Source organism: Zootoca vivipara, chromosome 6, assembly GCF_965207765.1.
Source record: "Zootoca vivipara chromosome 6, rZooViv2.hap1.1, whole genome shotgun sequence".
Taxonomy (NCBI): Eukaryota; Metazoa; Chordata; class Lepidosauria; order Squamata; family Lacertidae; genus Zootoca; species Zootoca vivipara.
In genome coordinates, this window is record NC_142589.1 from 36,672,272 (window position 1) to 36,692,499 (window position 20,228).

Consider the following 20,228-nt stretch of genomic DNA (forward strand, 5'->3'; position numbering starts at 1 on the left):
TGCTTTCCCCCTCCCTTCGGGTCCCTCCTCCTTGCGCCCGCGCGCTCCGAGGAAAAGCAACGTTCCTTTAATCGCGTCGCACGCGCGCTCGCGTCACTCCGGTGTCTACGGCTGCTCCTCCTCCCTTTTCACCCCTCCTCCCCCTTACGTCCCACCCTATATCGTTGCTGTGCCGGCAGCCAATAAGACGGAGTGTCTCATTGGGCCAATGGGGAAGCTCGGCTCTGGTGGCGAGAGCAACAGCGGCGGTGGCCGTGGAGGCTGGGGCTGTGTGTGTGGGAAGGGAGGAAACGGCGCTGGCTGGGCGAGAGAGCGAGCGAGCGAACGAGGCAGGCACCGCGGCGGACGAGGAAGGCACCGCTGGCGAATCGGCGCTCGGTACAGCGAGGAGGCAGCGAGAGCCGCCGGGAAGGCGGGTGGGCCATGGAGCGGGTGGGCCGGAGGAGGCGACGCCGGCACTCGTAAAGGCCCGTTGCCCCCTGGGCGAGCGAGCGAGCGAGCGAGGCAGGCGGGCGTCCGGGCGAGAGGCCTCACGCACTCGCCCTCACGGGCCTCGGGCCTCAGCGGCGCACAGGCAAGGAAAAGACGCGGCGGCGGCGCAGGGAACCACGCGCTCTTGGTAAGGAAGGCTCCGCATCTCAGTGAGGGCTCTCGGCGGGGGCGAAGGGCCTGCCCGGCTTGGCGGCGCGAAGTCCACGGAGGCCCTGCGCGGGGTAGAAGCGGGTGTTGAAAAGGTGCCGAATGACGGGGGTGCGGGTGGGGCGAAGGAGTGCTAGGATGGTGCCTGACCCGGGTTTGCGGAGCGACATACGTTGCATGCGTGAGGGGCGCCCTGGAGGGAGCTGCTGCCGCCACCCCAGAGAAACTGATGAGGCCTACGGTGAAAACGAGGGGGAAAGGGTAATATTGGCCACGTGTGTGTATTTGTGTGTGTCTGTTGTAAGAGTATGTGGATGCCGTGGGGCGGGGGGGAAGGTTGGAAGGGTATTTAGTTAAAACGAAGTGATGGGGTTTTGCGGGAGATTAAAAAGAAAAAGAGAGGCCTATCTGTTTATGAGGGTTGTGGGAGGCTGTTGTGGAAAGGGCGTTGAGATTACATTGTAGGGGACGTTGGTGCGTTCCCTTCTATTTTGGTGAGAAGGAACATTTTATTTTATTTTGCATAACCATTTGGTAAAAGTGGTGGCCAAAGAGCATTGGGCTGTGTGGGATTTTAAAGCCCTTCAGTCTCATCCTCTGGTAGATGCACAAGTGTTTCCCCACATTTCTAATTGCCTCTTTGGGGGTGCAGGTTCTAATCTGTATTAATGGTTGTAGGTACAGATCTGTTGCACAGGTTGAGGTAACTACAGGACTGTGTTGTATGTCACAAAAAGTGAAAGGAAGTGGGCAGAATGTGTTGGTGTTCATGAAGAAGCTGATGAGCTGATGTGTGTGAGTGTGTAGGGGTGCTAAAGACAGACAAGGGTTGAGTCTCTAGAGTTTGACTGGGATGTGATGACTATGGGAGATTGGGCACGCAGCAGAAATGTGGAGATGGAGTATATTGCATAGACGCTTTGTAGTTGGAAACCAGCTGCTGAAACAGGGAGGTGTGGAGCGCTGGTGCTGCAGAGGCAGATGGTGCAGGATTGAGTGGGGGTGGGGATAGGGTGAGGTCAGAGTCTGGTAAAACTCACAGCAGAAAGGAGTACAGTAGAAGTTATAGAGTTGGAAGCCCAGGGTACTAGCAAAATGTCTAGGAGGAGGGATGTTATTTGTTGGAATAGATTCAGTGAAGATTACGCTTGCTATGGTAATTTCCTTTTCCCATTTCATCATCTTTCAGTCGGTGTTAGCCCTGTGTATATGTGTAAGGAAGAGCTCTTCTGCCTTTTCTTGTTTCTTTTTCGTAGTTTCTTCTGTGGATTGTCCTCCTTTCTCTTAAAACAAGAAATAAAAAGCAGCTGCATGTCTTCAAACAGAATTTAGGATCCATCTCACTCCTCCTCTCTCTTAAGAAAGAGGATTGATTATGTTTAGAAAGGCAAATCGTCCCCCCACCCTTCTCCAAGAAGCTTGGATGAGCTGAGCCCTCCAATGCCCTCTGCCCTTTTCCCAGAGAAAGCAGCTGTCTTGTGAGGGATATGTGCGTGTGGATTGAAAATCAGTCTGTTCATTGAGACACAAGGGCTGGTGTGTTCAGATTGGCTCCTGCTCATTAAAGCTGTGGCTCTGTTTTGATATTCAGTTGCAGGAAGGAACTTGTCCCCTCCCCCCCAGTTTGTACACAGATCTCCCTTGTCACCAGGAACCTGGCCTTATAGATTAAGAGTGAGCAGATCAGTCACTGTCTTTTAAAGCCAAATGCATCTTGGGGGATAATTCTAGAAACTGAATGTGGACAAAATAGCTTAAGCAAAGGAGGTAGTAAAATTAGGTAACATAATTTTTGTTTGAACATTTTGTAGTTTGAATTCACAGATGATCAACTGTAATGGACGATGGTAATTTTGCTTCTTAGTTTTTCCAGCTCACAGTATTTGTTATTTTTTCAACATGGCCCTTCCATTATCAGTTCCATTTCCTGGGTAAAATGCCCTCAGAAAACAGAGGTGTTGATTTCAGAATGGATTTTAAGTTTTTGTTGCATACGTTACTTCTAGTTAAGAAGGGAGCTTAAATCTGTGATATTTATTTTAATTGACTCCCACAGTTGTAGTGAAAGGGAATTCCCAGAGTAAAATGTCAATATCAGAGACACTTTTAATGGGCAACAGTGGGTATCTGTAGACAGCATGGTGTAGGGAGTTAGAGTGCTGAACTAGGATCTTAGGAGACAGGGTTCAAAATCCCCATTTAGCCATGAAGCTGATAGGGTTATATTGGGCCAGTCATTATCTCTCAGCCCAACTGACCTCATAGAGTTGTTGTGAGGATGAAATGGAGAGGAGGAGAAGTGTGTATGGCACTTTGAGCTCCTTGGAGACAAGGTGGGAAATAAATATAAAAATCAAAACAGTAGTTGAAAAATAAGTGAATTATTTGAACTGAGAAGTTTGTATATTGTATGCTAGATAGAAAAGGAGCCTAAAATGTGTTTTGTTTTGTAGCCAGAAAGTATGCATTTCTCTCTCTCTCTCTCCCCAAGTCTTCTGGAATTGGATTTCCACATACAGATATGCTGTTTAACCTTAGGAATATCACAGAGGTAGAGTTACCTGGTAACAAGGATAGAATCATACAGACAGCCTTCATAGTTCGCACATGGTTTTCTCATGCTTCTCTTTGCCCTTATATAATTAACTGCCTGAGCTGGTTGAACAGGACAAGTTATTGAGGATGTTCTTGAGACTCCTGTCTAACATTAAAGCACCAGTAGCTCTTCAAGACTGGAAGTGTGGATGAGAGTGTTTCATGTGCGGTTGCCATAGATGGGCAGCATAATGGTTCCTGTATGCACAGCTCTGTTCTCATAGCAGAGGCAGATAAATCTGGTCTGCATTTGAAGACACAATTCTTTTTCATCAGAGAGAAGGCTTATGTTAGTAACACACTGCAAGTGATACCATAGCCTGTCCTTCCCCCACACAAATGTGTACAATACAAAATAATGATTTGGTGGCTCACACAGCAAATGTTATTGCCCTCTGCTCAAGTACTATATACAAGGAATTGATAAGGCTAGCCTGTGCACATCTAGGCCTTCTCCCAAGATTGAACTGGGTAATAAATTTTACATCAGTTTGGGCAAGGCAAGGACAATGTGCTACTTAACTGTTTCGGGCTAGGAGAGAAGAAATTGTCTTAGTAGGAAAGCTTTAGAAGAGCTGCAACTCTGTCCCCATGGTATTTTGCATATATCTGGTTGCATGAAGGTGGCTGAATTACTTGAAAGCATTGTTATAATTTGTTCAATATTGCGACCTTTATAGTTGGTGCCATTTGATTATATTCCACTGTGCTAATATTGAGATCATATAGGTCCTTGAATATTTGGTTCACAAGCATAGGCTTCTTTTTCATTCTGCTCTTATACTACTCTGAGTATTGTGTGGCTTTATTCATGCTGTATCAATTAGGGCAATCTTTCAAGGAAATAAAAACCTTCAATTCTTGCTTTACATTTAGCTTAAGGTAAAATGAACTTGTATATCTTTTGCTTGAAAATACTTTCCTTATTAATATATAACAATAATACAAGCTTTAAAAATTGATGAAACATTAAGTACTTTATTTTTTGCTGTTCAAATAGAATGAGTATGTTGTTTTAAGCTTCTCTCCTCTGATATTGTTTCAGGCTTCTGTTGAGCTAAGCAGGCAGATCTTACACTAGTTTGAGTCTGGTTAGTTGAGCTGTGCTTAGTCAAGCTGTACTGTAAAAGCAGTATTTCTTTATTTCACTAAACCAAAATTTATATAACTTGTGTTTGTTTGATCCATATAATTCTAATGTAGTTCATGCAAATAAGGTGCAAATATTTCAGGGGTTGGCTTCGAGTTTGCTCATTTCCTGTTCCAAGTGTGGTTTGTAAACATTGCATTAAAATATGATATTTTTGGTGCTGTTATAGGTAAACCTATTGATTTTTAGCAATAGGATTCTTAAATGGGAAAGGCAGCAGTGGGAGGAAACATATCAAGAAGCAATTGCATGTGTTAATGTTCAGACTACAGGGATGTATATGGTATGAGTGGTTATAGTTACTGAGCTGGGAGTGAAATTGAAATGCCTGCATTGTTCTTTTATACACTTTACATCTGCAAAATAGAATGCCTATTCTCTTGGTTTTTTAAAATGCATTTTTTGTGGGAGAAAGTTTCTGTCCTTCAGTGAATCATAGATGTTTTTAGGATTTTGGTAAACCTTGCTGTTGGTGGAGACACTGATGGCAGGAAGGATATTTTCCCAAATGAATGATATTTGTAAATGTCTGTTTTCTGGAATTCTTTGTAGATTTGGATTTCATGAAACGGGAGTATTTGCGAAGTGTGTTAGAATGTTCTGAATATTGCAGCACTTTTTAAATTAATTACTTCAAGGGCAACATTTTCCATGTATCCATATATATACACACACACAGATGGCAGCCATTTGGAGTGGGAGTTCCATTCCTGGCCCCCGCGTGTGCATTGGCAGATCACACATAACCCTGTTCCGCCCCCGTTTTGCCTATTCCAGGTCCAAAAGTACCCACGTGTTGGTAGTTGCATGTCGATTGGGCATGCACAAAATGGTCACTGCCTATAGTAGTCAAATGTACTGATAGTTAAATTTATATCCTGCATTTCCTCCTAAGGGATCTCAGGGCAATAGGGGCATCCCCTTACTTATCAGAGTGACTGTCCAGGAAAATTGGTTGCTTGCTTAATATGGATGGAGTGGTCAGAGTTCCAGAGCTGGGATGGAACTCAATAAAAGGGTGGTACTAGAGATAAAAGCCTGTTGACAAACTGGGTTTATTCCTCAGAGTACATGGGTGATGAGCGGCAGTGAGTGTGGTTTGCTTTGACAAATGATTAAATATAACATTAACATTTATTGTTAAATACTTCAGAATTATTATGTATTTGTAAAGTAAAGTAACCTAAGCCACAAATACTAACTTCAGAATAAATGTCAAAATTGATTTTTAGTTGAATTTGAGTATATGTTTAGAAATTTGACCTTTAATTGATTTTATTCTCAAAGTCAGAAGTACATTCACTGGTGCCAACTCACTGTGGCTATGCACACGAAAGCTCATACCTATGACAAACTTAGTTGGTCTCTAAGGTGCTACTGGAAGGATTTTTTTATTTTGTTTTGACTGCGTCAGACCAACACAGCTACCTACCTGTCACTGTGGCTAGTGTTGGCATGCTGTCTGTCAAGCAAATGGTGCAGCCTAACATACTGTAAATGTTTAGTTGGAAGTCAGTCCCTGTGTGCTGAATGGGGTTTCTCCCTAATCAGGGGTCGGCAACCTTTTTCAGCCGTGGGCCGGTCCACCGTCCCTCAGACCATGTGGTGGGCCAGACTATATTTTTTGGGAAAAAAGAAGAACAAATTCCTATGCCCCACGAATAATCCAGAGATGCATTTTAAATAAAAGGACACATTCTATTCATGTAAAAACATGCTGATTCCCAGACCGTCCGCGGGCCGGATTGAGAATGTGATTGGGCCGCATCTGGCCTACGGGCCTTAGGTTGCCTACCCATGCCCTAATAGGTGTGCATGGGATTGCAGCTCTATGAATCTGATGAGTTTTCTTGAGGGTAAATGGAAAGTGTCCAACACAAAGTATATTAAGATCTACTTTACAGTGAGCTGTTAAATATGGATTCAGTACTTTTCCCTTAAATAGAGCTGCTTTCTTAGTTGTCCTGTGTGTATTAATTTTCTTCAGATGAGTTACAAATGAAAAGGATGGCCTCATAAATAATGGTGGTTTTGTTGTTGTACAATATTAATGTACAGTAGGTACTTTACACATATAATCACTTGTTTTAATTTTGCTTGTAGTTGTCCCAGAGGAAGGCAAAGAGTAACAAATGTTTCCCAGAGTGTAAAAAAAGGTGTTCCAGAAGCTTGTTTTGGCAGTTTGTCATTCTCCGTTTTTTGGCTGTTTTCAAATACTGTAAATTGATTACTTTGTAAATACAGTACTGTATGCTGACGGGGCTTGCTATGTTAGAGGATAACACTGAAACTCAAATAGCCCTGACCACCTATCCTTTTTATAAATCTATGGGACATGATATCCAGGTCTCTTCTCTTCTAAAGCTTTTGTTGTGATATTTGGTTAAACAAAATAAAGATTTTTCAAAAACTGAAAGGCTTACATTGCATATCTTGCATGACACCTTGATTATATTTAAGCTGCATTGTAGAGTTATGAAATACCATTTTTGGGAGCCTACAGTTGTTCCTTCGGCCAATAACACGAGATGAGCGCTGCAACCCCAGAGTCGATCACGACTGGACCTAATGGTCAGGGGTCCCTTTACCTTTACAGTTGCTGTTATGAATAGTTTTTATCTCATTTTCAATTCCCCCTTTCATTATCTAAAAACCAGGTTTTAAGTATGAAAGATTGCCTCCATGACGGACTTTGCAACTTCAGCAATAGCTAAATCTGTCAGATTTTCTAGCAAACTGTAATATCTTTTTAGTTCACCATGTGAACAAAGTATGTTCTATTCAACACAGTTTGTGTGAACATAGATCAAAAATTGTGCGAGCATAGATCAGTTTGGATGTCATCATTCACTGTCCGATAGACATACAGTGAGTAGTATTGGGGAGCAAGAGCTGAGAGAGAACTTTGGTAACAGTATTCTCCCCATTGCCTTCCCAGGTCACGTTTGCAGTTGCTTTTATGCAGTGATGTGAGGCACACACGACTGTCTGCTTTGTCCCTGCCATCTGGATAAATGCAACATTCCAGTTTGCTGCACTGCCCTTCGCATTTAGGCTCTGAATTATTTATCCTCAAGGAGTCTGTAGGCAGTCTCTTTGCCTCTTTAAAGACAGTCGAGAAGGGTCTGTTAGTTAAAACTAGTATTCAGCCTGCTTTATATACAGAAAATTTTAAACATAGATTCTTCTCTATTGCTTTAATAATGCAAGATTTTATAAAATCAAATATTGTATTTAAAAAGCTATCTGGTTAATGCTTTTGATCTCAATTCACTGTCAAAGGCAGGGTTTTTATCTTGATTGCTACAGGGGTACCTTTACCTTTTTTTAAAAATCAGATATTTAATGTAAAAAAATCCAACTTTGGATATTCTTCTGGTAAAAATATGACATTTTTAAGATGTGTGAACTGTAATGTTAGCATGTGGAAGAAGCTACCAGGCAATATTTGCATATACTTATGCAATACAGAAAGGAACTCTGCATTGTGGAGTAGATTGCCAGGGTGGGTGAATGACCATAGCTTACTTATGTCACTGCTTCTCAACCTCTGTGCAGCTGGTCTGTATATAGGAAACACACTGGAAAAATGGAGGACACCCAACATTTCAGAGGATGTTCCAGAATTTTTCAAGTGGAGGTGGACTAAAAATTAGTTTTGAACATCTCATATTTTTTAAATGCGTGAAGGCCAATGGTTTTTTGTTCTAGAAATTTTTGTAAATTATTGAGTGACTAGCTTTACTAAAGCATAAACATTAAAAGGATTGGTATGTTGACCCTTTCCCCTAAATTTAAATCAGAGTTTATTTGCATCTCTGGTGTTTCCTGTAGTTATTCAAAATGACAACCATTCTGGACCGTCTCCCAGTAATAGGATTAGTATATTAATGGTGGGCAAAAGAAGGAAGGTCTCTGGATGATTTGGAGTAGATCATTAAGCCTTACCAGCTCCAATTAAAATAATAATGATGATAGTTTATGTCAAGTTGCCTATATATTTTTACTGAATGCAAACATTCCCCTTTCCTTCTTAAGCCCACCACATTTAATGAAGGGGAGTGATTAAAAGACTTTTGTCTTCTGGGTTTCTGGTGTTTTTCCTGTTATTCTGTGTCTCACAGCTACAATAAACCTACCATTAAAATTATTGACTGGTCATTTCTTTGTCAGAGGGCAAATGGGCAAATTTAGCAGGGGATCAAATTCTCCCCCCCCCCCCCGCACTGTATATATTTTAAGTGACTTACTATTTCAATACCGGTTTTATGTGTGATGAGCGGTACCATGAATTGTATTTTAATTCTACATATAGTTCCCAAAATCATGCCAGATGGGTTGAACCTTTCAGTGTATATAGGATCCTTTACTGAGCTGTCAACTTAGAGTGATCATGTGTCCATCCATCAATATTGAGTGCAGTGCATGTTTTAAAAATGTTTCTGGGAACCGACTGCCTTGAGTTTGCTATAGGATTTTACCTAAGGATTGTTGTATGTTAGACTTATAAAGGAAATGTAATTGGAAGCAGCCTTCCCATGGTGCCTGCCCTGACTGAGACATAGAGAACTACATACTCCATGAATTGCTACTTTACTGTCTGTACAAACTTGACATGGGAATTGTTCACCATGGGGAGCTAACATGCTGCAGAGCGCTGGATGAATTTGAGAGACCTGAGTTCAAATCCCTGTTCAGCCTTGAAGTAACTGGGGCCAGTCCTCTCTCAGTTTAATCCAGTGTTAGAAATCAGCCAGGTGCCATCCATGTTTTGCAATTGGCACTGGTCCAACTGCAGCCACAAAATGCCAGGTTGCTTTCTGGTGAAAACAAAATGTAATTTAGAGAAGAATCTGAAATATTTTCTTTGAATTGTTTTCTTTGATGTTTTAATGTGTTGTAAACCACTTTGATTTGTTCTTTAAAATATAAAGTGGTATAGAAATGAAAACAACAGCAACAAATTTCATTGAGTGGCATTCAATTGTGGCGACTGTAACCTAGGTTTAAGATGCCATTTGGTATTAGATTATATTTCTGAGTTTCTAACACTGGTAAACTAATTAACAGGATTGTTGTAAGGATCAAATGCACTGACATAATATACTGCACCTTAAGCTTCTTGGAGGAAGGCAGGAATGCAATTGAGATTAAATCAGTGGTATCACTGTGGTTAAGTATAACTATTATTCCAGTTGTAAACTTTTTTTTTGCTTTCTGAAACAAGTAGTGCTTGCTAGAAATAAGCAAATGATCCCAAATTTCAGACAATGCCAGCAGTTAGATGTACATTTGGTGGAGGCCAGGTGATTGTATGCTATTGCCTGTTGTCCTCCTTCCTCAATCCCAGAGGAATTCCTGGAGCATTTGTGCTTCTGTTTTTAATTTGAAGGCTCCTTCATATTCCAAGGCTTCCAGTTTCACCTCCAAAGCACCTAGAAAGAGGTGATGACACAATACAAACGTTAAAGCAAGATTTTATGGGTGGCCACTGCAGTGCACTGATGCTATTTGCTGACATTTGAGCTTTGTTTTTGTGTGCCAAAGCCCTAATAATATATAATCCAATGATTTAAAAGATAAGACCAATATATGTACATGCATTTAGCTCTCTTTTCTTGTATTTATTTTTTAGTTAAGACAGAGCATTAATTTCAGAACAGCTATTTTTGATAGATTGGTGATTGCTTATTTTGGAATTTGATACATGAATCATTATGGGATTTCAACTGAAAAAATGTCCTTCCCACTGTGTCACAACTGCTATTTATTCAGCCTGAGTTTCTCCCCACTCTGGAGTTATTAGACATCTGAGTATCTGCTGTAGTCCTAAAACATACTTTTAAGGCAGGCAACAGTGGTCTGTAAATATGGTTGTGCAATTTAAATATTTTGTTCTGCTTGGGTTTCTGCTGTGGCATAGTACAAATGTCCTATATCTGTATATAGTATTGGGTAGCTGATTCTATTGATCTACTATAATTGCCTTAGCCCTCTGTCTCTGGGTGGCAGGGGTCTGGATCACTTCCCAGGCAAAGTTTCTCCTACAGGGCCTTTCTATTAATGTACAAAAGGACAACTTAGACTTCACATACCTTTCATCTTCTTGATCTGCCCTCTCTCTGCATCGGTCTCCTTATGACACTCTGTACTGTTTTGAGACTAATAATGAGTATGGTGACTGGGTGTCACCTTGACACTGGCACAAGGCCAACCGTGGCCTCTGACCACTTGGACAACAGAGCTGCTCATCACATGATCAGATGCTTAAGAGTATTTTTGTGTAGAGTAGTCAGTCTAGCAACCTGTTGGCGTATCTAGTATTCTGTTGCCATATCTCCTTACCAACCTGGTTTAGTATGACTTTTTATTTGCTCTGCAAAGAAAAGCAGGGTGTAGCTTTAAACATATAAACTTTTAACTTCACTCTTGTCAAGCTGGAACCAAAAATCGCACAAAGTTACACATAATTTGTTGACCAGGGCTTGGCAAGGTTTACCTCACCAGGGCTAGTTCACTCCAGCAGAGATCTCTCCATGGGCCAGATTGTGTGTGCGTGTGAGCAAGCGCCTGTGATTTCCGTTGTCTACGTCTGCGCAGATGAGATTTCTGGCGTTGTGGAAGCAAGCCCCCGTGCCACACTGGTTTAGTGCAGCGTGCGGGGACTGGCCGGGTGGGCGGCTCGGTTCGGGAGTGGCTCGTGGGTCGCTTGTGGCCCATGGGCCTTAGGTTGCCTACCCCTGCTGTTGACTATTGCTCTGGGATGGCAGTTTTAACAATGTTGGAAGCATGTGTACACATCATTGTGTATCAGTTGTGCTCACTATGTTACATTGGGCAGTTAATGAGCTTGCTGACTGGAAGGTTGATGTTTTGAATCCGCGTGATGGTGTGAGCTCCCGTTGCTCTGTCCCAGCTCCTGCCATCCTAGCAGTTCGAAACCATACCAACGTGAGTAGAAAAATAGATGCTGCTGCAGCGGGAATGTAAATGGCGTTTCCTTGTGCTCTGGCACTCCTCTTGGTGTCCCGTTGTGCCACAAGCGGTTTCGTCATGCTAGCCACATGACCTGGAAAGCTGTCTGTAGACAAACGTCGGATCCCACTGCCTGAAGCGAGATGAGGGCTCTGGAGACTAGTACTTGGGAGAAAGCTGGTGGAGCAAATCTGTAACACGCATTGTATGATGTAAGCTGTTCTTTTAAGAATGTACTATACTACAGAACTCCTCTAAACACCTTATATTTTCTCATTCAATTATTTGCATCAAATTGTGCTTCATATATTTAGATACTGAAGGTACCTATCTAATCTCTGCTCCCCAGTCAAGTACCGGTATATTGAAGTAAATATGTTTAAACATTAAGCTTCATGGAAAATAATATGCTTCTGGTGCTATCCAGTGAACAGCTTTATAGGGCACATTTGTCAAGCCCTATGTAGCTTTTCCAGTATAATAAAGGGTTACAGTTCTGGTGACTTATGTACAGTGATGGTGGGCAGGGCAGGGGAATAAGTTTCAGGAACCTTGTAGATTCAAGGCACTGTTAGTTTCCAGGACATGAAGTGTCTTAATACAGTGGTACCTCGGGTTAAGTACTTAATTGGTTCCGGGGTGCCATTCGCATCCTGAAAAGTACTTAACCCGAGCGGCAATAGCGCGTGTGTGTGAAGCGCTGATAGAGCGCGCAGAACACTTCTGTGCATGTGCGCGTGGCGAAACCCGGAAGTAAACACTTCCGGGTCCGCCACATACTTAACCTGAAAGTACACAACCTGAGGCGTACTTAACCCGAGGTATCACTGTATTCCCTCTCCTCACAATGCTCCTCAAAATGGTTGAACTATTTGTAGTTAGCAATGTGAGAGTGAAATCTGTAATGCATAAAGTAAAAGACTGAATGTTTGAATATTGACAGTTTCATGTGGAATACAGAACAAGCTATGGTTTTGGGTCCCCCCCCCCTTAAATATTTCTATCAGCTATTTATGGTAACATACAAGAAAAAAAAACAACTTTAGCTAGATATACGTAGCTGGAAAAATCCCAGCTAGTTAAGATTCTACAAATTACATGTCCATTTTAGTTGTGGAAGTTCTGAACCAATGATTAATCAGCTGGAATAGGGCTAATAAAATGAAGCTTAATCCAGATAATGTGGAGGTACTGTTTGTTGATGGGTGTTTTCTGACCAGAAAGCTGGTGTTCAGCCTGTTCTGGATAGGATTATGCTTTTCACTTAAGGATCATGTTTGCAATCTTAAGGGTACTGAAACTAGATTGCTGACTGACCCTGGGTATTTGGAGTGGTGATTACTTCTGGTTTTACTCTGTTTTAATGAGAATTTAGTTCTTTTTGAAAATATTTTTATGAGTGTATATTTTATTTGGTTCAATTATTTTTTTGTAAATTGCTTTGGGAGAATTATGAAATTTAAGAGCAGGGTAAATATAAACAAATAATTAGAAACTGTTATGCTCCCATTTACCTGTTTCTGATCTCAGCAAAATGGTTGAGTACTGTATATTCGTGCGTATAAGACTACTTTTTAACCCAGGAAAATCTTCTCAAAAGTCGGGGGTCGTCTTATACGCCAGGTCATATTTCTTTTACGGCGAGTATATCCCAAATTCTATATTTTAACTGGAAAAGTTGGGGGTCGTCTTATACGCCCAGTCGTCTTATACACAGGAATATACGGGTAGTTTGAATAAATAACTTTGCTATAGGTTTCTGCCTGTCTTACCTGTCAGGGTAATTGACATACCTGGTCTACTGTTATTATTTTTTCTTTGTGGAATTCTTGAGTACTTAAACAGGCACTAACTACCCTGTAAGGAGGAGACAGTCAAAGTGCAAGTCCTTAAACAATGAAAACAATGTCTTGTTCCAGATAATTCCAGAATTCTAAGTATCTTAAACAATTCAAAGCCAAATGTTCTCCTAGGAAGCAAATTACAAACCTATCCACCAGTCTTCAAATGCCAAATTTTAAATTGCCATTTTTTTTTAAAAAAAAAGCAACAACAACTTGGTGTATTGCAGGTGTATCTTTATTTTTGTTACTTTAAGGGTGTTTGCACCAAATGAAGGCAAACAACTGTGGTAAATATGTCTTGCCAATTATTGTAGTTAATTATTATTTTTCACTGACATTGCACATTGGGGCATTTCATCAATAGCTGTACTGCAAATGTTCCTGCATTTTGCATTTATTGTCATGAAGTGTAATTTTCGCTTAACTGTAGTTTGCTTTTATATATTTTCCTCCTGGTTGTCATGGAAACTCAGTCCAGTGTTGCACTGGCTGCTAACAAGTGCTAGGTTACATTGCCTTTTATAATGGAGCTGTGTTAGTCATGCTGCAGTTTTTCAGCGATGGAACCCCGTTTGGAGATGTACCTCATAAAATTATAACATGATTGCAGCATTTTGAGCATCTTTCAGAATGTAAATATTGGATATTTTATGAACAGTTTCTTTTGTTACAAGAGTTGGGTGCCTAAACTGGCTGTTGGAATCTTCACAGCATCTTTTGATGATAGGGTTTGAAATCTTCTATATTATATTCATGATATCAAATAGCTTGATTAGTAGTATTTTCTTCCTGTGTCATGGAGCTCTGTTGGAAGATGTTAATGTTGTGAAATACAGGAAAGATTTTGCATTCATTTGTTTTATAATATACCTTTAAAAACGATAATTTAAAAAGTACTCATGGTAAATTAACAATTGCTTTACCTATTTGATCATAGTTTCATCCTTGAAAGCACTACCTTTTGTTCTTACGTGGAGAATGTGTTACCATGTTGGCGGTTTAGGTATTGCTGATAGAGGGAAATTCATTCTTGTGTTCATATAACTTTCCTTAGTTTTTTGTTTAAAAAATCCCTGTCAAACTTGGAATATATTTAACTTTAGGGTCATTGAGGTTTTTTTTTTTGAGCAATGGAGTTCTTATGCAAAATAAATCAAACTGAAAACTGCATGTTCTTTTAGAGTGACAGAACAGATCTTGTCTTTGCTTGCTAGTACAGAAGGGCAAATCATGGCCCACAGTACTAAATCAAAGCACAAAATACAGGCAGGCAAATTGTTCTGCATGATGGGCCACTTTGCAGAATGTGGGTTGCTTCATATTGTGAATCTGCATATGTTGTTGTTGTTGTTGTTGTTGTTGTTTTCATTGATATGGTAGATGCTAGACCATTAGTAATGGGTGAGGCCTGTAGATCATGGGTAGGCAAACTAAGGCCCAGGGACCGGATTTGGCCCAGTCGCCTTCTAAATCCGGCCCTCAGGTGGTCCAGGAATCGGCGTGTTTTTACATGAGTAGAATGTGCCCTTTTATTTAAAATGCATCTCTGGGTTATTTGTGGGACATAGGAATTCATTCATTCCCCCCTCCCAAAATATAGTTGATGATCTCCGGCGGGCTAGGGACAAAGGTGAGAGCTGTTTCCTAGTTCTGCTGGATCTCTTAGCGGCCTTTGACACCATTGACCATAACATCCTTCTGGACCGTCTAGAGGGGCTGGGAGCTGGGGACACTGTCATGCAGTGGTTCCGCTCCTTCCTCCTGGGCTGTGTTCAGAAAGTGGTGGTGGGGGATGAGTGTTCAGACCCCTGGGCTCTCACCTGTGAGGTGCCTCAGGGTTCCGTCCTCTCTCCCATGCTTTTTAATATCTATATGAAGCCGCTAGGAGAGATCATCTGGGGGTTTGGGCTGGGTGTTCATCAGTATGCGGATGACACCCAGCTCTTTTTTTTTATAGAATATATTTATTGTTTTAAATTTATATGACAGACACACTACATATATACATATATACATATATACATATTACACACCTACCAACATAAAATTCGCCTCATAATAACACAAATCTAAAGACAAACATAAAAACATAAAAAACACATTATTCTATAATTTTCTAAATTATACTGTTTATCAAAATCTAAAAGAAAAAAACTTCCAATTAAACTTGCTGTATTTTATCTTTTTTCTTAATGTTTTCGCACAGTTTATATATACGTTACATATTTCCATCCTTTAGTCCTATCTTTAACAATTTATTTTACAAGGTACAGTCTACTTCTGCCAATAGAGTTTCTTTTATATTATTGTTTTTCAAATATTCTTTAAAGGCTCCCCATTCCTTATTGACTACTTGTTTCATCTGACTTCTTATTCTACCTGTTGTTTTTGCCAGTTGCATGTATTCTACCATTAAAGACTGCCATTCCATTATATTGGGTATTGGTTTGTTTTTCCAATTTCTCGCTATCAGTATTCTGCCTGCAACTGTTCTATACATGAGCAATATTTTCTCAGATCTTCCTATTTCCTTTGGCATTATACTTAATAAAAATGTCTATGGTCTTTTCTTGAATGTACATTTTAGTAATTTCTTTAATTCTTCATATATGTTATTCCAAAATACACCAACCTCTGTGCAGGACCACCACATATGCCTGTAAGTTCAATTTTCTTTCTCGCATCTCCAACATATGGGGAATCTATTTTTATACATTTTAGCCAGCTTTTCCGGGGTTTGGGGCCCGGATGACACCCAGCTCTACCTCTCTTTTAAATCAGAACCAGTGAGGGCGGTGAATGTCCTGTGTTAGTGTCTGGAGGCGGTTGGATGATGGATGGCAGCTAACAGATTGAGGTTGAATCCTGACAAGACTGAAGTACTGTTTTGGGGGGGACGGGGTGGGCGGGTGTGGGAGACTCCCTGGTTCTGAATGGGATAAGTGTGCCCCTGAGGGACCAGGTGCACAGCCTGGGAGTCATTTTGGATTCACAGCTGTCCATGGAGGTGCAGGTTAATTCTGTGTCCAGGGCGGCTGTCTACCAGCTCCATCTGGTACACAGGCTGAGACCCTACCTGCCCGCAGACTGTCTCACCAGAGTAGTGCATGCTCTGGTTATCTCCCGCTTGGACTACTGCAATGCGCTCTACATGGGGCTACCTTTGAAGGTGACCTGGAAACTGCAATTAACCCAGAATGCGGCAGCTAGACTGGTGACTGGGAGCGGCCGCTGGGACCACATAACACCGGTCCTGAGAGATCTGCATTGGCTCCCAGTACGTTTCTGAGCACAATTCAAAGTGTTGGTGCTGACCTTTAAAGCCCTAAACAGCTTCGGTCCTGAAGGAGTGTCTCCACCCCCATTGTTCAGCCTGAACACTGAGATCCAGCGCTGATGGCCTTCTGGCAGTTCCCTCACTGCGAGAAGCAAAGCTACAGGGAACCAGGCAGAGGGCCTTCTCGGTAGTGGTGCCCGCCCTGTGGAACACCCTCCCATCAGAGGTCAGAGAGATAAACAACTACCTGACATTTAGAAAATACCTAAAGGTATTTAGGGAAGTTTTTAGTCTGTGATATTTTAATGTATTTTGATGTGTGTTGGAAGCCGCCCAGAGTGGCGGGGGAGACCCGGCCAGATCGGCAGGTTATAAATAAATAAATAAATAAATAAATTAGTCAGGCCCCCCACAAGGTCTGAGGGACAGTGGAACAACAGAGGGACAAACTGTTGAAAAAGTTTGCTGACTCCTGCTGTAGATGGTTTTCAGCCTTTCAGCTAGCCTAAGAAAGACCAAGAGCCCTAGTAACGTAATACCTTTGGTACTCAAAATTGATTTAGTTCTTGAGGATATTTTATAGGCTCAGAGAATAAGATATTGAAAAATAGCACAAATATTGCAGAAATCTGTTAATTAAAAACTGCCTTCATGTAATCAAGTCTGTCTGCTTAGTCATGTAAGCTGGAAACTTTTTTTTTAAAGCAAAGATTTCAAGGATTTTTCATGAAGCTGTGGGCTGCACAAATATCTCAGCATGTGGTTTGTGGGCCTTACATTGCTTGCTGATGGAGCACAGTCTGTTCTAATTCAACATTTTCTTGTAGCCTTAGACATGATCTAAGATGAGCAAAGGACAGCTTGTGTAATTCTCCAGAACTGTAAATGTACACAATAAAAGAAAGCTATGTATAGAAAAAAGCAGTTCAGTCCTGCCTAAATCATGTGAACCTGGACTCGAAAATCTCCTTGTACCCTGTTTCTCATATTTTAAGACATACCCATAAAATAAGCCATAGCAGGATTTTTAAGCATTCAAGGAATATAAGCCATACCCCGAAAATAAGACATAGTGATAGGCGCAGCAGCAATGCCGGCCGTGGCAGGAGGAGGAGGAAAAAAATAAGACATCCCTTGAAAATAAGCCATAGTGTGTGTTTTTTAGGAAAAAATAAATATAAGACGTGTCTTATAATATGAGAAACACGGTAGGTTATGCTCAATGGTAAGATTTGCCATTTGCAAGTTCCACCTCAGCTAATTGCTAAGGAATTTTTCAAAGTGTATTGCATAGTTTTTAGGAAATAACAAATATATTATGTACCTTAGGTGTGTATGGTAATAACAAACTAAAACAAGTTGTGTTTGTCTTTTAATTTCGAGCATCTGTTTTGTTTCCATTTTTTATATTAAAAGGCAAGAGGATGGTTTTTAGGATTGGAATAGCAGAAATTTTAAAGAAAATTATTGCAGGAATAGGTCTCTTCTTGATTGTCATGTGCTTCATGTTATTGTGTAGACTTCCAAAATCATGTTATTTTTCTTGCTGAAAAATAGTCTGAACAGATTGGTAGGATCCAGCAAGTATCTTCTGTGTATCCAAGTATTTCCACATGCATTCACTGGGAATACTCTGGATTCCCCCCCCCCCCATTTGAATGTGGCTGATTGGAAGCCGTTTCTGGTGTGCTTATTTGACCGTATACAGCAGTGATGGCGAACCTATGACACACGTGTCAAACGTGACACGCAGAGCCCTCGTTGCTGGCACACGCCCCATGGCCCATTCGCGCTGTTGTTGTTGTTTCCCCTCCCCTTTTGTTCTCCCACTCCTCCTCACGCTACAGCTTGTCTCCGCTGTTAAAACCCGGATCCCTTTTTGTTGTTGTTGTTGCTGGTAGTCAGAGATTGGTTTTTTAACCCTTTCTGTGTTGTTTTTCTGGCGCTTTGGCAGACGATGATTGGGTGTAATAGCGTTCATTTTTTAACCTGTTCTGTGCTGGGGTTTTTGGCGCTTTGGCAGACTATGTCGGTGCTGCGTGTTAGTTCCAGCAAAGGTATTATTTGCCATTTATTTCTGTTCTCTCCCCCCCAAAAGCGCAGCAGCTTTGGGGCACCCCCCCAAAAGCAAAACAACTTTTGCCCCCCCCCCAAAAACCCTCCAATGGAGATGGGAGTCTGACAACAACTGGAGGGCCACAGGTTCCCCACCTCCACTTTAACTGATAGTTAAAACAAGCCAAATGTAAATGCGTTATTGCAGCTTTTTTGTGTAAAGAAATAAGATTATTATTTATTTATAGCATTTTATACTGCTCATTAGCAATAGGATTTTAGGTCAATGTACAGTTTTTAAACCATAAAATACACAAATACTGCATAAACATAGAATCAAAGATAATGTAAAACAACAGTAGTGCCCAAGGTTTAAAAAGGGCTCTGACATGTTTGTTTGTCTGAGTCCTTTTTAGACTTTGGGCACTGCTAAAAAGCTTTATAAAATAAAAGCCTACCAAAATAAAAAGGTTATTTACCTGGTGCTTAGAAAACACTCAAAACAGGCACCAGTTGAGGGCATGCCACAACCAGGACACCTCCATTGAAAATGCTTTACCAAAAACAACTGCTTACCCCTCCTCATTTGGCAGGGGCATTAATATATTGGCCTCCAGTATTGTGAGCCAAGGATACCCATGTAAAACCAAAACAAGTGGCTGTTGTAAAGTGATATATCTCTTATTGGTCTAAATATATCATTTGCTAAAGTGATACCTTATGTACCACTGAGGTAGATTAGATGCTATCTTAATTTGTATTGCATTGTCAGGGTCAGCTCAGCAGAGATACACCAAGCAAATGTTAATTTTTACTAGCTGGCTTTAGGTGAATAACTGCTAGCTTCTAAGTATTTGACTTATAGGCTTGTAGGGATCTGAAGAACTGAAAGAGGTAGACAATACATATATTGTCAAAAACATTCTCTGAGCTCCTTAAATCAGGACTGATACTCTTTAGGTACTTAGCTTCTTTCAGTTTTCTCTTTACATGCATACGGTATATCATCATAAATAAATGTAAGTATGCTTACCCATAAAGTTCAGAGGCAGCCTTTTGAGCTTGACCAAAGATAATCCAGTGTGCAGAAGCTGGATGGAGGGTGGGGGAAGCAAGTTCCATTTTTCAGGATTTTTTTTTTTGAGCAAGCTAGAATTGTATTAAACAAATATTACTTTCCATACATGTATTCAATCTTCTTTTTGGGATTGACACATTGTGGTGCAGCCTGCCTTCTAGTAATTTAATGAAAAATGTCTTAATTATCAGATAGAGAAGTTACCTGTAGTATCTTAGACAAACCAAATAATTGAATAATTTTAGTTTAAATTGGGGGTGGCTAAGCGGCAGATGTTTTATGAACTACAATTCTTATCACCCCCAGAATCTGTGGTTAATTGTCAGGGATGGTAGGATTATATTTCTGTGGAAGGGAGACTAAAAATGAACAACAAAGGTGGGCTCTGTAAGATATTGTGAGGGACAGGGGATATCGCGAAGTCCCTCCCCTCCTGAGTTCAAGCCCATCCCCGAGCACAGGGGAAAGCAGAGAGAGTTCCGATTCCAGTGGGGAAGCAGGAAGTCGTGTCCGAGGCTCAGGCAAGGTAGAGGAGCCAGGGTACCAGGTGGGACAGGAAGGGGCAAATAAGGGGGGGAGACCCATCCCCCCAACTCCGGAATTACGCAGAAAGAG

At 41.2% G+C, this 20,228-nt stretch overlaps 1 protein-coding gene across 6 annotated transcripts in view; it reads left to right on the top strand.

Annotated features, from left to right (window-relative positions):
- Positions 1–232: 232 nt before the first annotated feature.
- Positions 233–20,228, top strand: part of ANKRD11 (ankyrin repeat domain 11) — a 213,059-nt gene continuing 193,063 nt past the window's right edge. For all 6 annotated transcript variants that reach the window (XM_035116920.3, XM_035116923.3, XM_088671966.1 and 3 more), the window contains exon 1: positions 233–619. The gene's annotated coding sequence lies outside the window, so the exon portion shown is untranslated. The remainder of the gene's footprint in view (positions 620–20,228) is intronic.